Genomic DNA, 17,095 nt, shown 5'->3' with positions numbered 1-17,095 from the left:
CTAAGATACATATCTGATTTCCAGAAGTTGTTGGAGCAGTGGCGCAATAGTTGTGGCAAGCACATGGCGGCTATCTGGTCCACTTCTTGCAGTTCAAGGCTCTTTTCAAATTTCTTCTTAGCAAAATATTAATCATTTCAGAGCCATTCCATTATACAAGAGCACCATATTACAGCCGAAACGACATCTGAGGCGATTTTAACATAAATTGGCTTCCGAATGCCTCACTTGGCATCTACAGTGTTGATTGTACAACTACTGGCCACTGACTGCGTAATGTGATCTCTCTCTTGGCACCCAAATCGTCCACCAAATCCACCTTTTCCCTCGCACCAAGCCCTTTCTACAGCAGAGGGGGTCCGTACACCTTTTCCTTTATATGATATAACTTCCCTAAGTATGAACCAGTATTCAAAGTACAATTTCTCTTTTACGAGCATACATATTTTATAAAGTTTCATTATTTTTAAACATTATTAAATCTTCACAATATATACATCATAAACTTCCACTTTCTCTGTGACAATTTAAAGATCTTAAGTAGTTCAGAGCAATCACTCCATAGTTACATACACATAACAGCACTATATAAACTAATTACAATCGATAATGGTGTTACAGTATGACGATCACTTTCTTGTTCAGCGCTTGGCTCAATTCGGCTGGTAGAAAAATCAGGTTAGTGTCCTGCCTGAGAGCGTCGAGAAATGTATTTCAGTTTCCATATGAACGAAGCGAAGAATTACACCCCATTTCCTTGACATGCTGCGTTTTATGTAGGAACTGCTCCAGACACTCGTTGAAACTCTACCTCAGGAAGATAAGCACATCACTGAGGCTGCATTTCCTGACGAGGAAAAGTTTCAGCTTGTGACTAGGAAGGTGGATTTCTCATATGATTATATGGATAGTGCGGCAAAACTAAAAAAACCAGGCTACCTGACATAACTGCACTCTCTGGGAACCTTACAGGCAATGACAGTATGACCGCAGAGTATGAGCATCTATGAATATCTGGCGGGAATTCAACATCTCCACTTTAGGTGAGTATGCACGGCTTTACATAGACACATATGTGCGCTTCCTTGTGGATGATTTCGAGAAATCCTGGACTCTCTGCATTGCCACTTATTCTCTGCATCCCATCTTTTATTAAATGGCACCTGGATTGCGTTAGGAAGCAATGCTCAAGAAACAAAGTGCAGCAACGAATTACTGACCGATCGCGACGTGTTTGTTTTCTTTGATTGAAGTACCTGTGGGAGTCTTTGGCAACGTGTCCATAAGCATGATAAGGTAAATAACCCACTGAGGGGTGATAGGTCCAATGCATCCCCTCATTGAATCATGTACCTGGATATAAATAACTTATAAAGGCATGCCATTCAACAATCACTGCCGATTGGAGAGTTTTGATGGGTGCCTGAAGACGAATGCAAGGGATTAAGTGGAAAAATTAAGGGGGGGGGGGGGGGTATGGCGCCTGAGTCTGATGTGTGGTATGTGATGGAGGCAGAACTCACATACCCTATCAGTTTGATGATGTGGACGCCAATTTGCTGCTGTGTCTGTAGCAACTAGTTCTACAAGGAGGCTCTACCCCAAAATGATGACAATGTTGTGGAATAAGCGGAGATATATTATTGATTATCGTAATCTCCAGCAATGTTTCAACTTGGAGATGAAGCTGGTTAGAATCACCCACATACCTCATTCAAACGGTCCCCCTGGTTGAAGGAATAAATTGATCTGAATACAAGAGAAACAGCTTGCACAATGTGGGACTTTGAGAAAGATTTTTATAAATTAATGACTAATCCATTTTTTGGCAAAACATCGAGAATTTGAGGGAACGACGTGAAATTTTGTTTAGAACCGAATGGGATGGGCGTTATGGCCCAAGAAAGTGCATCACTAGACCAAATTTTAAGTCGGAAACCCTATTCAGTATGAACTTTGTCGATATAGAAGACTGCCTGTGTAAACCAAAGGAAAGGAGCTTCATCCACTTTATCATACTCGGACTGTTTCAAAGTGTGTGGAAGACTGCAGTAGGGTTTACAAAGACCATTTATGTGGGCATGTGCATACTAGACCTACCCAAATTCCACATGTACCACTTTCATGATATGTTTACAAAATGACATTCCACAGATCCTAAATTACCTTATATGGATATAGATAGCTACATCTATTGGGTGAAGAACTGTGATCCATATGAAGTAATGAGGTACCACAGTAATAAATTTGACACATCTTCACATGCAGCTGATGACCCTGTTATTGTTCCAAACAGCAATAAGGTTATTGACCTTATGAAACATGAGGTGAACGGATCGTTGATTGTGCAGTTTGTAGGTCTGCAATCAAAAATGTATGCGTATCGCACATTGGAAGGTGGCACCCAGAGGTAGGCTAAGGGTGTGTGTTGTATGGCATCAAGAGCCCTCTATATTGAAGACTGTTTGCAGTTCCTGTACAGCGGTGTTCACGGTGCTGCATTGCAGCCACTGTATATGGTACAGTAAACTAAGATTGAGTGGCCAGGGGATGTACACTGTGGTGCAATCTAAAATTGGCCTGTAAACTCATGATGATAATAGTGTCATTTGTGATGACAGGCCGAAAAAAAAGAAATGAGTGTATGGCATTGTTACCCGGGTGGCCCCATCCAGGGAAGTTCAGTCGCTAGGTGCAAGTCATATTTCAGTCGACGCCACATTGGGCGACTTGCGCGGCGGTGATGAGGATGAAATGATGATGAGGACAACACAACACCCAGTCCTCAAGCGAAGAAAATCTCTAACCCAGCTGGGAATTGAACCCGAGCCTGCTTGCATGGGAGGCAAGCACATTACCACGCAGTTAAGCAGGCGGACGACAGGATTAAAACTCGCCTGTACTCACACTACATAGTTGTAACGAGAGAGGGGGTTGAGGAATCTGATTGAATGAGAGGGAGAGAACGTTGCAATTTAAGGTAACATTAGATATTTTAGAGCTAAACCTGAAATAAAGGTCATTAAATTTTCAGTTAGGCTGAACTTAAGAAATCCATTGACCTACGGACTTAGCAGACACGCACTTAGCCGGAGATCTTACCACCTCGCCGCGGACAGACTGACGTGGCCTCCTACCAAGCATACACTCCTGGAAATGGAAAAAAGAACACATTGACACCGGTGTGTCAGACCCACCATACTTGCTCCGGACACTGCGAGAGGGCTGTACAAGCAATGATCACACGCACGGCACAGCGGACACACCAGGAACCGCGGTGTTGGCCGTCGAATGGCGCTAGCTGTGCAGCATTTGTGCACCGCCGCCGTCAGTGTCAGCCAGTTTGCCGTGGCATACGGAGCTCCATCGCAGTCTTTAACACTGGTAGCATGCCGCGACAGCGTGGACGTGAACCGTATGTGCAGTTGACGGACTTTGAGCGAGGGCGTATAGTGAGAATGCGGGAGGCCGGGTGGACGTACCGCCGAATTGCTCAACACGTGGGGCGTGAGGTCTCCACAGTACATCGATGTTGTCGCCAGTGGTCGGCGGAAGGTGAACGTGCCCGTCGACCTGGGACCGGACCGCAGCGATGCACGGATGCACCCCAAGACCGTAGGATCCTACACAGTGCCGTAGGGGACCGCACCGCCACTTCCCAGCAAATTAGGGACACTGTTGCTCCCGGGGTATCGGCGAGGTCCATTCGCAACCGTCTCCATGAAGCTGGGCTACGGTCCCGCACACCATTAGGCCGTCTTCCGCTCACGCCCCAACATCGTGCAGCCCGCCTCCAGTGGTGTCGCGACAGGCGTGAATGGAGGGACGAATGGAGACGTGTCGTCTTCAGCGATGAGAGTCGCTTCTGCCTTGGTGCCAATGATGGTCGTATGCGTGTTTGGCGCCGTGCAGGTGAGCGCCACAATCAGGACTGCATACGATCGAGGCACACAGGGCCAACACCCGGCATCATGGCGTGGGGAGCGATCTCCTACACTGGCCGTACACCACTGGTGATCGTCGAGGGGACACTGAATAGCGCACGGTACATCCAAACCGTCATCGAACCCATCGTTCTACCATTCTTAGACCGGCAAGGGAACTTGCTGTTCCAACAGGACAATGCACGTCCGCATGTATCCCGTGCCACCCAACGTGCTCTAGAAGGTGTAAGTCTGTCCCCCATTGAGCATGTTTGGGACTGGATGAAGCGTCGTCTCACGCGGTCTGCACGTCCAGCACGAACGCTGGTCCAACTGAGGCGCCAGGTGGAAATGGCATGGCAAGCCGTTCCACAGGACTACATCCAGCATCTCTACGATCGTCTCCATGGGAGAATAGCAGCCTGCATTGCTGCGAAAGGTGGATATACACTGTACTAGTGCCGACATTGTGCATGCTCTGTTGCCTGTGTCTATGTGCCTGTGGTTCTGTCAGTGTAATCATGTGATGTATCTGACCCCAGGAATGTGTCAATAAAGTTTCCCCTTCCTGGGACAATGAATTCACGGTGTTCTTATTTCAATTTCCAGGAGTGTATTAAACTTGATTCATAACTTAACTGGTGCCTTATTTAGGATTGCGGAAATGTGAGTTTGTAATCTTACAGAACACATCAAATATGGAGCCAAGATTGGGAGACTGCATACAACACTGCATTCATAAAATAACACACGAAGAACGTTGAAACATATGCAAGAGGAAATTAACCACTACCAACCGATTCAATTTTCACCCAAAGAAGTTATGTTCGTAGCGCAATCCTGTCCGTCATGTAATTACCACACACTGGTATACTAAATTCATACTAACTCTGCGAAATCTTCCCAAAAAGAATAGCTGAGGGCTACTTTGATGATTACACCACATGCTTCACGTGGTCAACTTGGTTTACACAAAGAGTGTAACTCCACAATAATTTTGGTAATTAAAATAAATTAGATCGAAAAGCCATTTACAAAAGAAATACCTCGGACTGGTTACTATCGTCTTACTATTAACCTGATGGGTCAAACAATTGTATAAGCACGTGGTACTGGTCTCACAAAGGACACCCCACGTGGGTTGAACATAAAGAAAAGTTGCTATATTGAAAAATATTGTCAAGACGAGACATTATAATCGCACAAACATTCGCATTTAAGATTGATGATCTTAGTTAGAGTTACTGATCAACACGTGGTTCCACTTTACTCACAAAGTAGTGACAAAGCAACTACTGGAAGATATTCTGAACTGTACACTCGAATCACACTGCATTGCAATTTAAGGTAACATTAGATATTTTAGAGCTAAACCTGAAATAAAGGTCATTAAATTTTCAGTTAGGCTGAACTTAAGAAATCCATTGACCTACGGACTTAGCAGACACGCACTTAGCCGGAGATCTTACCACTTCAGACGCTCGCCGCGGACAGACTGACCTGGCCTCCTACCAAGGGTGCTTCCGTATACAAAACGGAAGTGACCAGAGAGGCAGCTTCCTATACCAACATGACAAGGGACGAACAGGACCATACTAAGAATAGAAACCTCTCTGCTTTTAGAAAGCGTAGCTACCTGTTCCGACGTTGGTCCTACTGTTCTCTAGCAGACAGGCTTGTCTGCTACTATCCAGCATGCAACTAGAAATACATTTGCTCATTCATCCTCTCACACAGAAGGGAAGGGGGATGACAGTATCTTATCATATACAGAATATAAAAGAAAGCGGATGTAGGTTCCGTATGAGACTGTGTGACATGAATTACATATAAACTGTGTTTTAAAGTGTAGTAGTGTGACAGATCGTTCTTGCTTATGTGTAAAAGTAACACATTTCACTGCTCAGTCTCCTCCCAGATAGTCAGAAACACCACAGTAAATTTAGAAGAGGAATTTATGCCATAAATGACAACAGATTTCAGAAATTAACATGAAAGGAATCCAACAGAGACCTTTCATAACCCCAACGCTCCGGGAAAAGACTGTGCAGGGAATTTTCTGGTCATGCTAGGACATTCCCAAGCAGGCTTCTCACACCCTACTTAAACCAAAAATGTAAAGAAAAGGCAAAAGGTCACCAGCTACTTACTAAAACACAATAATTTCAACAAATCTTTAAAATCTACCAATTTCAAACAGAAAAAGAACACAATCTGTGACACCTATTTAAAAGATCGTGTAGACCTAATTCGGTCAGCAAGTAAAAACAATGGTCCCTGTGTCGTTAATATGAAAACAATTTCTGGTTGTTACCCTTATGGAGTTCACCAGTATTTGCTCATTGCAAGAGCCAACTGATCATAGGAAAAATTATGACTGTTTATTAACAAGTAAAATTTATGAAAATAGCAAAGGTGGCACAGCAGTTAAAAAAGAACATGAAAATAGCATCAGTATTATAAAGCAGAACATTACAACGCACAATCTGCAAAAGCAAAAAAGTGATAGGAGAAAAAAAAACATGTTTTACAAAGTGGTTATCACAAAAAAATTCTATATCTTATAAAACTAATAATTTGTAGAATTAAAATAGCTTTGTGGCACTAATTTAATCACTCTACTATATTTCAGTTAGTTAGCAAACAATTACCACTGTGTCATTATACCGAAACTACAATTAATTATGTGATTGTTACCCTTAAGGGGTTCCTCACAATAAATATGCCCCATGCAAAGGCTAATCGATCACAGTCCAATGAAAATGAATAGCTATCTGACTGATAAACGAAGCAATGCCACAGGAATGAATTTACGAAACAAAATATCACAAATCTAATACATCACACAAGAACAAACATTGATCAACAAAACAGCTCTGAAAGTACAATAGCCAACATCTAAAAAAAACACCAATAAATAAAACACCTGCAAAATACAAGAGTCAAAGTCTAAAAAAAACAATAAATAGAACACCTGCAAAATACAAGAGTCAGTCTAATAAACACCAATAAATCGAACCCCTGCAAAACACACGACTCAAAGTTTCTCTGACAAAAACACACGTATATGCATTGAACTAAGAACCGTATAATCACTGTTCACTGACACACTCAGTAGTTCCACTGTTCCGATGCACAATATAAGGGGAGGGGGGGGGGGGGTTCGCCACAGCTGTCAGTAGGGATTTTTTTGTCCATCTATTGCGTGCAATCCCGCCGTCTCTGCCCTCTCATGAAGTCTCTCTTGGTGGCCCATGTTACGTACATCTCGATTTGGTTCCATGTTTGTGTTGTCAAATTCGTGCGGTATCCTCGTTTGACACGCCAAGTTGATATTCCTGGGCAAGGATGACAGTTAATGGCTCTTCTTTGTGCCACCCATAGCTACCAGAGAACATCGCACTATGATTTACTGTCGCTTGACAGTGGGCATCCGCCAGGAAATGTTGATAGGCGTCGTTGCAGTCTGCCAGTTTCTCTGGACTGTATGTGTCAAAAGGCTCCACGCCCCTTGTGTTGTTACATTCTTGAGTTATCCTCAATTGGCTCGCTGGTTTCATATTCTTGGGCAAGGATGACACTTAATGGCTCTTCTTTGTGCCACCCTTAGCGACCAGAGAACGTCGAACCATGATTTACTGTCGCTTGACAGTAGGCATCCGTCAGGAAATGTCGATAGGCGTCGTTGACGTCTGCAAGTTTCTCTGGACAATACCTGTTAAAGGGCTCCACGCCCCTTTATCCCCTGTCTTTTGTCGTTTCACGGCGGCCGTCTCGTCACGGTCGCGTGAGTGTGGTGCGTTGCCAGCGGTGGACCGCTCGGCCATTTCATGTCATCGCGTCCACGGAGGGTCGCACTGGTGCAGCCGGCCATTAGCTCCGGGTGCAAGGGAAAGTGTTTGCCGGGTACCCTTCTTTTGTGGTCGACCGCGCTCCCAAAGTGGCCCGGTTGACAGTGTGTCCTGCTGGGAAACCCGCCTGTCACATCTAGTCCTCCTCCTCGCTGCTCCCGCTGTCTCGTAAGAGTTTAGCCGGTTCGTTTTCACGTTCTCAACTGCATTCACCGAAATTGTTCATCATAGTTATGTGATTACAAAATGTCATATATAATACCACTTAGTATTGTCTTTCACAATTTTAAGAAGAAAAGTGAGGCTTAATTTTTTTTAAATAAATAAATTAGTTGAATCGACAGTATAAAAATAAAAGTTAAATGACTTGACAATGTAAAAAATAAAAGTGAAATGACTTGACAGTATAAAAATAAAAATTAAATGAGCTGACAATATAATACCTAAATCCACATCACTAATGTGGTTCACTTGCGTTTTAAGAAATCAAATGCTACTTATTAATTCACTAAAATGAATAGGATTATGCCTTGTGGACGTATAGGTCAGGACAGCATAGGGTTCAAATGTTATTTACACACACACACATGCACACCTGTTGACTATACTACAAACTACCCATAAACATGTATTACTCAAAATTCTACTTCTATCCACTACTAGTTAATCCAACAAGCTACTTCAATGCTACTTCAACAAGTGTTTACACCACTACAACATTGTTCTAATTCGTCCTCTTCCTGACGCTCGCCACATATGTCTTGTTACATGACAAATATGGAGAAACTTTCCTTAAACATACACAGTAAAAAGAACAATGGTTATTTACACTCCAAAACATTTATACCAGTTGACACACCTGATAAGAGACTCGCAATTATACATTTATCATATATATTCACACCTAAAACAGTAAGAAAATTTCATCTGAAATTACGTTATCACAAGAATTAATCACATAGATGACTCTGAGTGGGGTAAAAATATTTTTATTATACAGGTGATACTACATTTTCTTATCCATTTAATTCCTTCTTTAAGTTACCTTTCGCTTCCAAATCAGTTATTTCGCCTGTGGTGGTCATTCTGGATTCATTTCTCATGAATGGCAAAATTGTGGTCTCCTCTATTCTGTAAAACAGTTTCATCTTAACATATTGAACTTACAACAGACACAAAAGATCCGAATCCTCCTGTAGTTTAAATGACAAATGTTTTGCTTCATCCTTATTACCTTAAACCAAGCTTTCCTTCGGTCCCATAATCAAAATTATTTAATCTTCCTCTACCTTCAAGAGGGAAATTTCCTCAGTACAAATCATATAGGCTGCTGTGCATCCCGCACCAGCGAAAACAGTAAGCTGTAATGCTCACAGCATCAGCAAAACACATTAACGTCGTTTTTCTAGGACAAGTATTAACGCAGAATAATTTTTCAGGCTTTGGCTCAACATCAATCAAGACTACAGAAAGGATCGATATTTCCGTTCCATTCTCCATTTGCTGAAAAACTGCTCGTATTTGACTACCACAATAATATTTCAGGACCACGTAACTTACACAAACCACAATTCTTCTTTCACCTTGAAGGGAATCAATATACTTACGAAATCCACAGACAGCACTTTACATACTCAGCTGTAAAGAACAAAAAAGACATATATCATCAATATTAACATATCATCGCATATTGGGAAGCCAATGGTTAAACAATCGTATTATCGCATTCTGTTATCAAGATTCTAAACTTACTCATTCCTTTCTCAGAGTTCTCCTATCTTAAAATATTCATACAGCACGCATACTATAGTAAGAGATCCTCATTTATACTGACAGATATAGAATAGTAATAGATAGATAGTAGCACTGAAAGCAGAAAATCGGAAACAAGGCTACTAACAGCTGGGGACCTGGGTTTGCCAGACCCATAATACCCACAGATCGGATATTCTCCTGAGTTTTGCATTAATTCAACACAGATCTTGCTTCTCTCAGGAGCGACTCTTTTCAATTTACACAAAAAAACCATAAGCAGCATTTCACTTGTTCACAAAGAAACCTTATCTTCACATTTGAACCAACCTAAATCCTAATTGCACAAGAAAAAAAACGCAAACATCATTTCAATCAATCACACAGAAACATCTTTATCATTATTTTTACCAACATATTATTCAAAATGCATATGTCACAAATTTAAACTAATCAATTCTTTCTCCTCACCGTCCTCTCTACTCCTCACTGTCCTCTCTATATACCCTATGTACTCATTTGCCATGTCGCTCAATTATTCCGATTGGGTGCCTTCTGCGCTGATCATTTGTCATTGCCGGTTTTGTCCATTTCCATTTGCTGGATTATGTCTAGCGTTGGTCGGCCGAATTTCAACATCATGTGGTGCTCCGCCTACAATCCTATTCCCACCGTGTTCATCGTAGTATCGATTCTGGTTGTCGTACCTGTAGCGTTCACGATCCTGTCCACGTCCTCGATCATTTCCGTTGTTTCACCTGTGTTCGCGACTGTTACCCCAGTTTCTATACGGCCCGTCCCGATTATTGTTCCGTTCGCGTCGCGACGACCAGTCACGCCGTTGATTAGTACTACGGCCACGACTGCGATCGCGCTGCTGTGCCCCATAATAACTTTGTGCCTGATTAGGCGGGCATTCTGCTGTATTATATTCCAACTCTTGGAGAAGTGTCTTAAACGTCTCCACGTCCTCTTTGCATCGTCCCGCAAGAATGACGTGGCGCAAGTACATCGGCAATTTGGTGATGCATATCCTAATTAGTTCCGCAGGCCCGTATGGGTCGTATAGAAATTGATTTGCCTGCAGCATGTGGTCGAATAGGCGTGCTGGGCTGCCGAAACCAGACTGGTTCAAATTTGGCAGCATAATTATGCCATGCTTGACCCTATCTTGTGCCGCTTCCGACCAATAGGCGGACGGAAAGGCTTGTCGAAACTCCCGAGTGGAGTTGCAGTGACGTTATAATCTCACGAACATTCGCATTTAAGATTGATGATCTTAGTTAGAGTTACTGATCAACACGTGGTTCCACTTTACTCTCAAAGTAGTGACAAAGCAACTACTGGAAGATATTCTGAACTGTACACTCGAATCACACTGCGTTGCAATTTAAGGTAACATTAGATATTTTAGAGCTAAACCTGAAATAAAGGTCATTAAATTTTCAGTTAGGCTGAACTTAAGAAACCCATTGTCCTATTGACTTAGCAGACACGCGCTTAGCCGGCGATCTTACCACTTCAGACGCTCGCCACGGACAGACTGACCTGGCCTCCTACCAAGGGTGCTTCCGTATACAAAACGGAAGTGACCAGAGAGGCAGCTTCCTATACTAACATGACAAGGGACGGACAGGACCATACTAAGAATAGAAACCTCTCTGCTTTTAGAAAGCGTAGCTACCTGTTCCGACGTTGGTCCTACTGTTCTCTAGCAGACAGGCTTGTCTGCTACCATCCAGCATGCCACTAGAAATACATTTGCTTATTCATCCTCTCACACAGAAGGGAAGGGGGATGACAGTATCTTATCATATACAGAATATAAAAGAAAGCGGATGTAGGTTCCGTATGAGACTGTGTGACATGAATTACATATAAACTGTGTTTTAAAGTGTAGTAGTGTGACAGATCGTTCTTGTTTATGTGTAAAAGTAACACGTTTCACTGCTCAGTCTCCTCCCAGATAGTCAGAAACACCACAGTAAATTTAGAAGAGGAATTTATGCCGTAAATGACAACAGATTTCAGAAATTAACATGAAAGGAATCCAACAGAGACCTTTCAGTAAGAAAAAAGTAACTTTGCATTAGTTATAGTTTTTTGTATCTGTTATGTGAACCAAAATATTTCAAATAGTACCTCGTTAAATCTGTAATGTGAGTAAAAATATTTCAAAAAGTGTTACTCTGAATCTGTGAGGCGAGCCAAATATTTCGACCAGTGATATCTCAGATGTGTACCAAAAGAGCTCTGTCTGCGAAACATTTCAAACAGCTGTGACCTGAACCAAAATTCTGGCTGTAAAATACTTCAAACGTTGATACTTTGAGTCTGTGATGGGGATCAAAACACTTGAAACAGCTGTGACGTGAACGAAAAGAATTCTGTAAAGTATTTCACATTATATACATATGCACAGCACAGTCCCACTAATCTGAACCCCGGTAATCCGAACATTAGGTGAATCCAAACATGAAAAATGTTAGTTTAACTACGGAAAACTGTGCGGTAAACTGCTGTACATACATACTATTTTAATTTACACAGTACAGTAAACATGTATTAAAATTGGCAAGAAAACGTCAAGTTTAAACAATTCACAACAACGAAAGAAAAACTGTCAAACTTACTAAAATACAGCGGACATTTATCCCCACTTTTTTGATGACTAAAATTCAGTCACTGTTTTTTGGCTGTTGTATGGCGCATAGTTGCGCCATCGTCTCATAAAAATCACATCAGCAGGTGTAGCAGTGGGCTGTTCCTCCAAATAACGTAACGCGAGGGCAAGGGCTTCTGCAGCATCACTGCGTCACTTCCATCACAGCAGTCCACTTCTTCCTGGTCTTCAGTCACAGCAGCGTCAGTAAGGTTCTCCACAAGTGCCCCATCCGCTGCCATCCACTCATCTGCGTCTCCTTCACTAGCTTCTTCACATCCAGGGAATGTCTGTGTCTCTTGTAGTAGATTTTCATTTTCAACTAGGTTGTCCTGAAATTCAAGAGATGTCCACAGTTATCTCCACGATTTTCTCAGAGTGTTTTCTGAAATATTCTACCATGCCTCAGCGGCCCAGTAAACAACATCCGTCACATTGGTCTCTTTTATTTTGTCCACTAAAGGAATGCTATCATCTTGGATCAGCACTCTTAAAAATTGTTATCTGTAAATCTGTTTTAATGTTTGCAGTACGCCCTAGTCCATCGGCTGTAGAAGTGGTGTAACATTCGGTGGCAAAAACTTCGCCACAATTTCACCATCACATAATTCCTCAGTGGGGTGAGATGGCGCGTTATCAATCAAAAGGAATGCATGGGGAGACAAACGATTTTCCTTAGAAAACTGCCGAACAGAGGGAACAAACAGGCTGCGAAACCATTCTTTGAACAGCTTACCATCCATCCGTCCATTTTCTGGTTGCGATAATATACGGGCAAGGACTTCATGTTGAAATGTTTAAAGCTCTGCGCCTAGCAGATTAGCCTATCAGAATTAAAGGCAGCTTGTGATTACCAGTAGCGTTGCTGCACGCTAATAAAGCCTAATTGTTAGCTGACAGATTCCATGAAGTTTTTTGAATCTGTCCAACCGACCCGTACTCGCACTGAAAGGCTTATCACCATTCATTAACTTGTTCAGGTACACAACCTTCTCCTGAACCAGTGCTCCACTCAAATGGGTTCCCCCTTTCTCTTTCCTGTGTAAACCAAAGGAAAAGAGCTTCATCCACTTTATCGTACTGGGACTGTTTCAAAGTGTGCCGAATTTCGAGTGTTTTTCAAATGGTTCAAATGGCTCTGAGCACTATGGGACTCAACTGCTGTGGTCATAAGTCCCCTAGAACTTAGAACTACTTAAACCTAACTAACCTAAGGACAGCACACAACACCCAGCCATCACGAGGCAGAGAAAATCTCTGACCCCGCCGGGAATCGAACCCGGGAACCCGGGCGTGGGAAGCGAGAACGCTACCGCACGACCACGAGATGCGGGCTCGAGTGTTTTTCCCGAAGATGTTGCACGGGACCATTCAAGCTTCACTGGGTTCTTCTTCCAATCACAAATGGTTGCTTTACCAACACCCAGTTCCGTTGCCGGTTTAGATACATTCTCACCATTATCTGTCCGTTTCAAAGCATTCAGTTTTTCTTTGAGAGTTAACGTTGTATGTTTCTGTTTACTCATGACGAAAATGTGTACACCACTACACCTGTATGAATACAACTGTTACGCGTGCCAGCGATCGATAACTAACATAACAAGCACTTTGCGAGCCAACTGTCAGTATACTGACATCAGACACTGCAATGGTCTCAACAATGCACAACAAGAAGGGCAGGCAGTGAGAGTGAGCCATTGTTCCCACACTTGTTCCCATTTGTTACCATGGTGTACCTACTTATCTGCTTGGTATACTTCATTGTAGAAACTCGTCACCGTAATTCCGGCTAATCCGAACAAATCGGTAATCCGAACAAGGTCCGGTCTCAATAAGTTAGCACTCACAACGTATTAGTTTGAAGCATGAGGGAGGTGACGTTAAAACGTAAGCAAAATGTGTGAAATGGAGAGAAGGGACTTAGCTTATTGTGCTGCCCGTTTTGCGTTATGGGAGCACACAGCATGTGACCGTGTCCATTTCCAAAGACGTATAACAAACATAATTAAAATTATATTAGCAGTGCTTGAGGAAAATCACAGAAGGAGACTCACGTAATAAGACACACACAGCTGACATAGGCAACTGGGTGGATGAGACAGAATGCATAGTAATGGACGAAGAAGTGATAGAGGTATCGAGATGGTAGAATCAACGAAGCCAGCGGCCTTGCCGCAGTGGTAACACCAGTTCCCATCAGATCACCGAAGTTAAGCGCTGTCGGGCTAGGCTAGCACTTGGATAGGTGACCATCCGGTCTGCCGAGCGCTGTTGGCAAGTAGGGCGCACTCAGCCCTTGTGAGGCAAACTGAGGAGGTACTTGATTTAGAAGCAGCGGCTCCGGTCTCGTAAGCTGACATACGGCCGGGAGAGCGGTGTGCTGACCACATGCCCCTCCATATCTGCATCCAGTGACGCCTGTAGGCTAAGGATGACACGGCGGCCGGTCGCTACCGTTGGGCCTTCCAAGGCCTGTTCGGATATAGTTTAGAACCAACGAAAGTAATTGCACCGAGAAGAGAAAAATACAGAGTAGGCTACAAAAATGACCCCAAAACCAACGGTTACATTTGTGACATTCACTAATGGGTTTTCACTGACACGTTGCATGTGCATATTGGATGGCGAAGTTAAACATTCAAAGCCAACACTTTCTTTTCAGGCTTACGAGACAGTAACCCTAAACTATGAGCAGAAACTACGTAGCATTAGCAATAAATTGAACAATTGTGGCGCATATATGGCGATACCACAGGCACTGCACGCATAGTCACAGCGGAAGTGATGTCGTGCCTTGTTAATGGCATTAGATTTACAAACAACTATGCCCTCTCTGGGAACCAAAATAGGGGGGTTGGGGAAAGATTTCAGTTCTTTTAAATGCGATTCTGTATCGCCTACGGCAAAATCTGAGGGAAGCGATTTTTATTATATCATAAAGGCAGAAGACCAAAGACCAGACCCCAACAAATACGCTATTTGGAATTGGTGAACACTAGGGAAATAACGACGGGAGACCAACAATGCTTTAAGTATCATACAGCTACAATTGCCAGCTGCCCGATAGGATCTACTTCGGGAAGAACCTGAGAGAGAAAGTAATTGCAACAGAAACTTGGCCAACATATTTTTCGGACCACCTAGCATACTATTGTACCATTCGAATGACAAGAAAGAAATGTTCCATGTTAGAACTGAGTGGAAATAAAACGTCGAAATTCTGGGGCAGCACGAGTTTTGTGATCCAGTGAAAGAAATATGGAAGACTAGTTGGCGCCGACATCATACATTTCCATCGGGAATGCTGCGGGAGTGTAACTGTGTCGAACATAGACTAATCAGCTGTATGGAGGGTGATAGCTGCAGAAGGAAACTTTTGAATTTTATTTTCGATAACTCCGTGAATTGTATTTCGAAAGACCTATAACAGAGGAAAATTTCATGTAAACCAAAAGGATTAAATCAAAGTTGTCACTACTTAAACGAAGACAAATGGAAGGGATTAAAATCCGTTCAGACAGTAACAGTAGTTTCAAGAAAACTCCATTAGTGTTTCATCTCTGGAAAGAAAAACGTCGCGTAACACAAAAATTAATTAACGGCTTAAGAAAAAGAAGACGGTACCGATGTAACGACTCTCGCTGAATTAAGGGAATATGCCACGAAATATTATAAATAGCTGTATAGCACTGAGCCCATCGACGACAAATTAACACGAAGCAGTAACTGCCTCGCAAAACATCGATGACGAAGCAATACGAAGCAATAACTACCATGCAAAACTATCTTTTAGTAATGCTAGATGAGCAAGACAGACAACTCTTAGTGAGTGAAGTAACTGCAGAAGAGATTTGGGATGCAGTAAGGAAGGTACAAGTTAATTAATCACATACCAGTGATGGTCTGTCAATTGAGTTTTATAAGCAATTTCGGCATTTATTGGAATATTTCTTTGTATCCACATGCCACGAAATTGTAGTAGAACAGCAAACACCGGTAGACTTCAATGACAGCTTCATAATACTGATTCCGAAACAACACCTACAAGAAGATATAAGTAAATTTCGCCCCACTCCCTCCACAACTCTGAATAAAAGCTTGTGGAATTCGTTATAACAGCTAGAAGAAAGTATTTCCTACAGAAGATCATAGGCAACAGACTGACAGCAGCATTACCAGGGGAAAAAATAAAAGAATAATCTTTTAAAGAAAGTCTTGCTGATTATAGTGGGATTCATTGAACCCTCTGCCAGACACTTAATTGTGAATAGCAGAGTAATCACATAGATGGAGATGTAGAGCCCATCTTACAGTGAAATATCACGACCAGAGGCTGCAATTTTAGCTCTAGATCAGAGGTAGCCAAGAATTTGGTTCGCGAGCCACAGTTTGGCATGAGTGTAATTGCACTCCATCCAGCTGCACAGTACTCCCATCGCCACACCACGCTGACTGAGCGGGAGGAGGGGAGACTGAGAACTGACATGTCGTGTGACTAGGGCCTCTCGTCGGGTAGACCGTTCGCCGGGTCAAAGTCTTTCGATTGGCCGCCACTTCGGCGACTTGCGCGTCGATGGGGATGAAATGATGATGATTAGGGCAACACAACACCCAGTCCCTGAGCGGAGAAAATCTCCGACCCAGCCGGGAATCGAACCCGGGCCCTTAGGATTGACATTCTGTAGCACTGACCACTCAGCTACCGGGGGCGGACAACTGAGAACTTTTCGCATTTAAATGGCAGTGCCTTCGCACTGCATATGACTTGGTTTTATATTTCAGATTTCTCAACAACATAGCTCGCAAACAAAACGAATTTTCAGTATTAGATAATTATTTTTGTGCCGCTGAAGACATAACAATTTTTAACCTGTACAAACTGTCGGCATACAGACAGACGCTAATAA

The 17,095-nt window shown here is 42.8% G+C and overlaps 1 pseudogene; it reads left to right on the top strand.

The window, feature by feature from the left end:
* Positions 1-14,347: 14,347 nt before the first annotated feature.
* Positions 14,348-14,465, top strand: LOC124597638 (annotated as a pseudogene).
* Positions 14,466-17,095: the final 2,630 nt, after the last annotated feature.

This window comes from Schistocerca americana, chromosome 2 (genome assembly GCF_021461395.2).
Source record: "Schistocerca americana isolate TAMUIC-IGC-003095 chromosome 2, iqSchAmer2.1, whole genome shotgun sequence".
NCBI lineage: Eukaryota > Metazoa > Arthropoda > Insecta > Orthoptera > Acrididae > Schistocerca > Schistocerca americana.
This window is presented reverse-complemented; position numbering and strand designations above follow the sequence as displayed.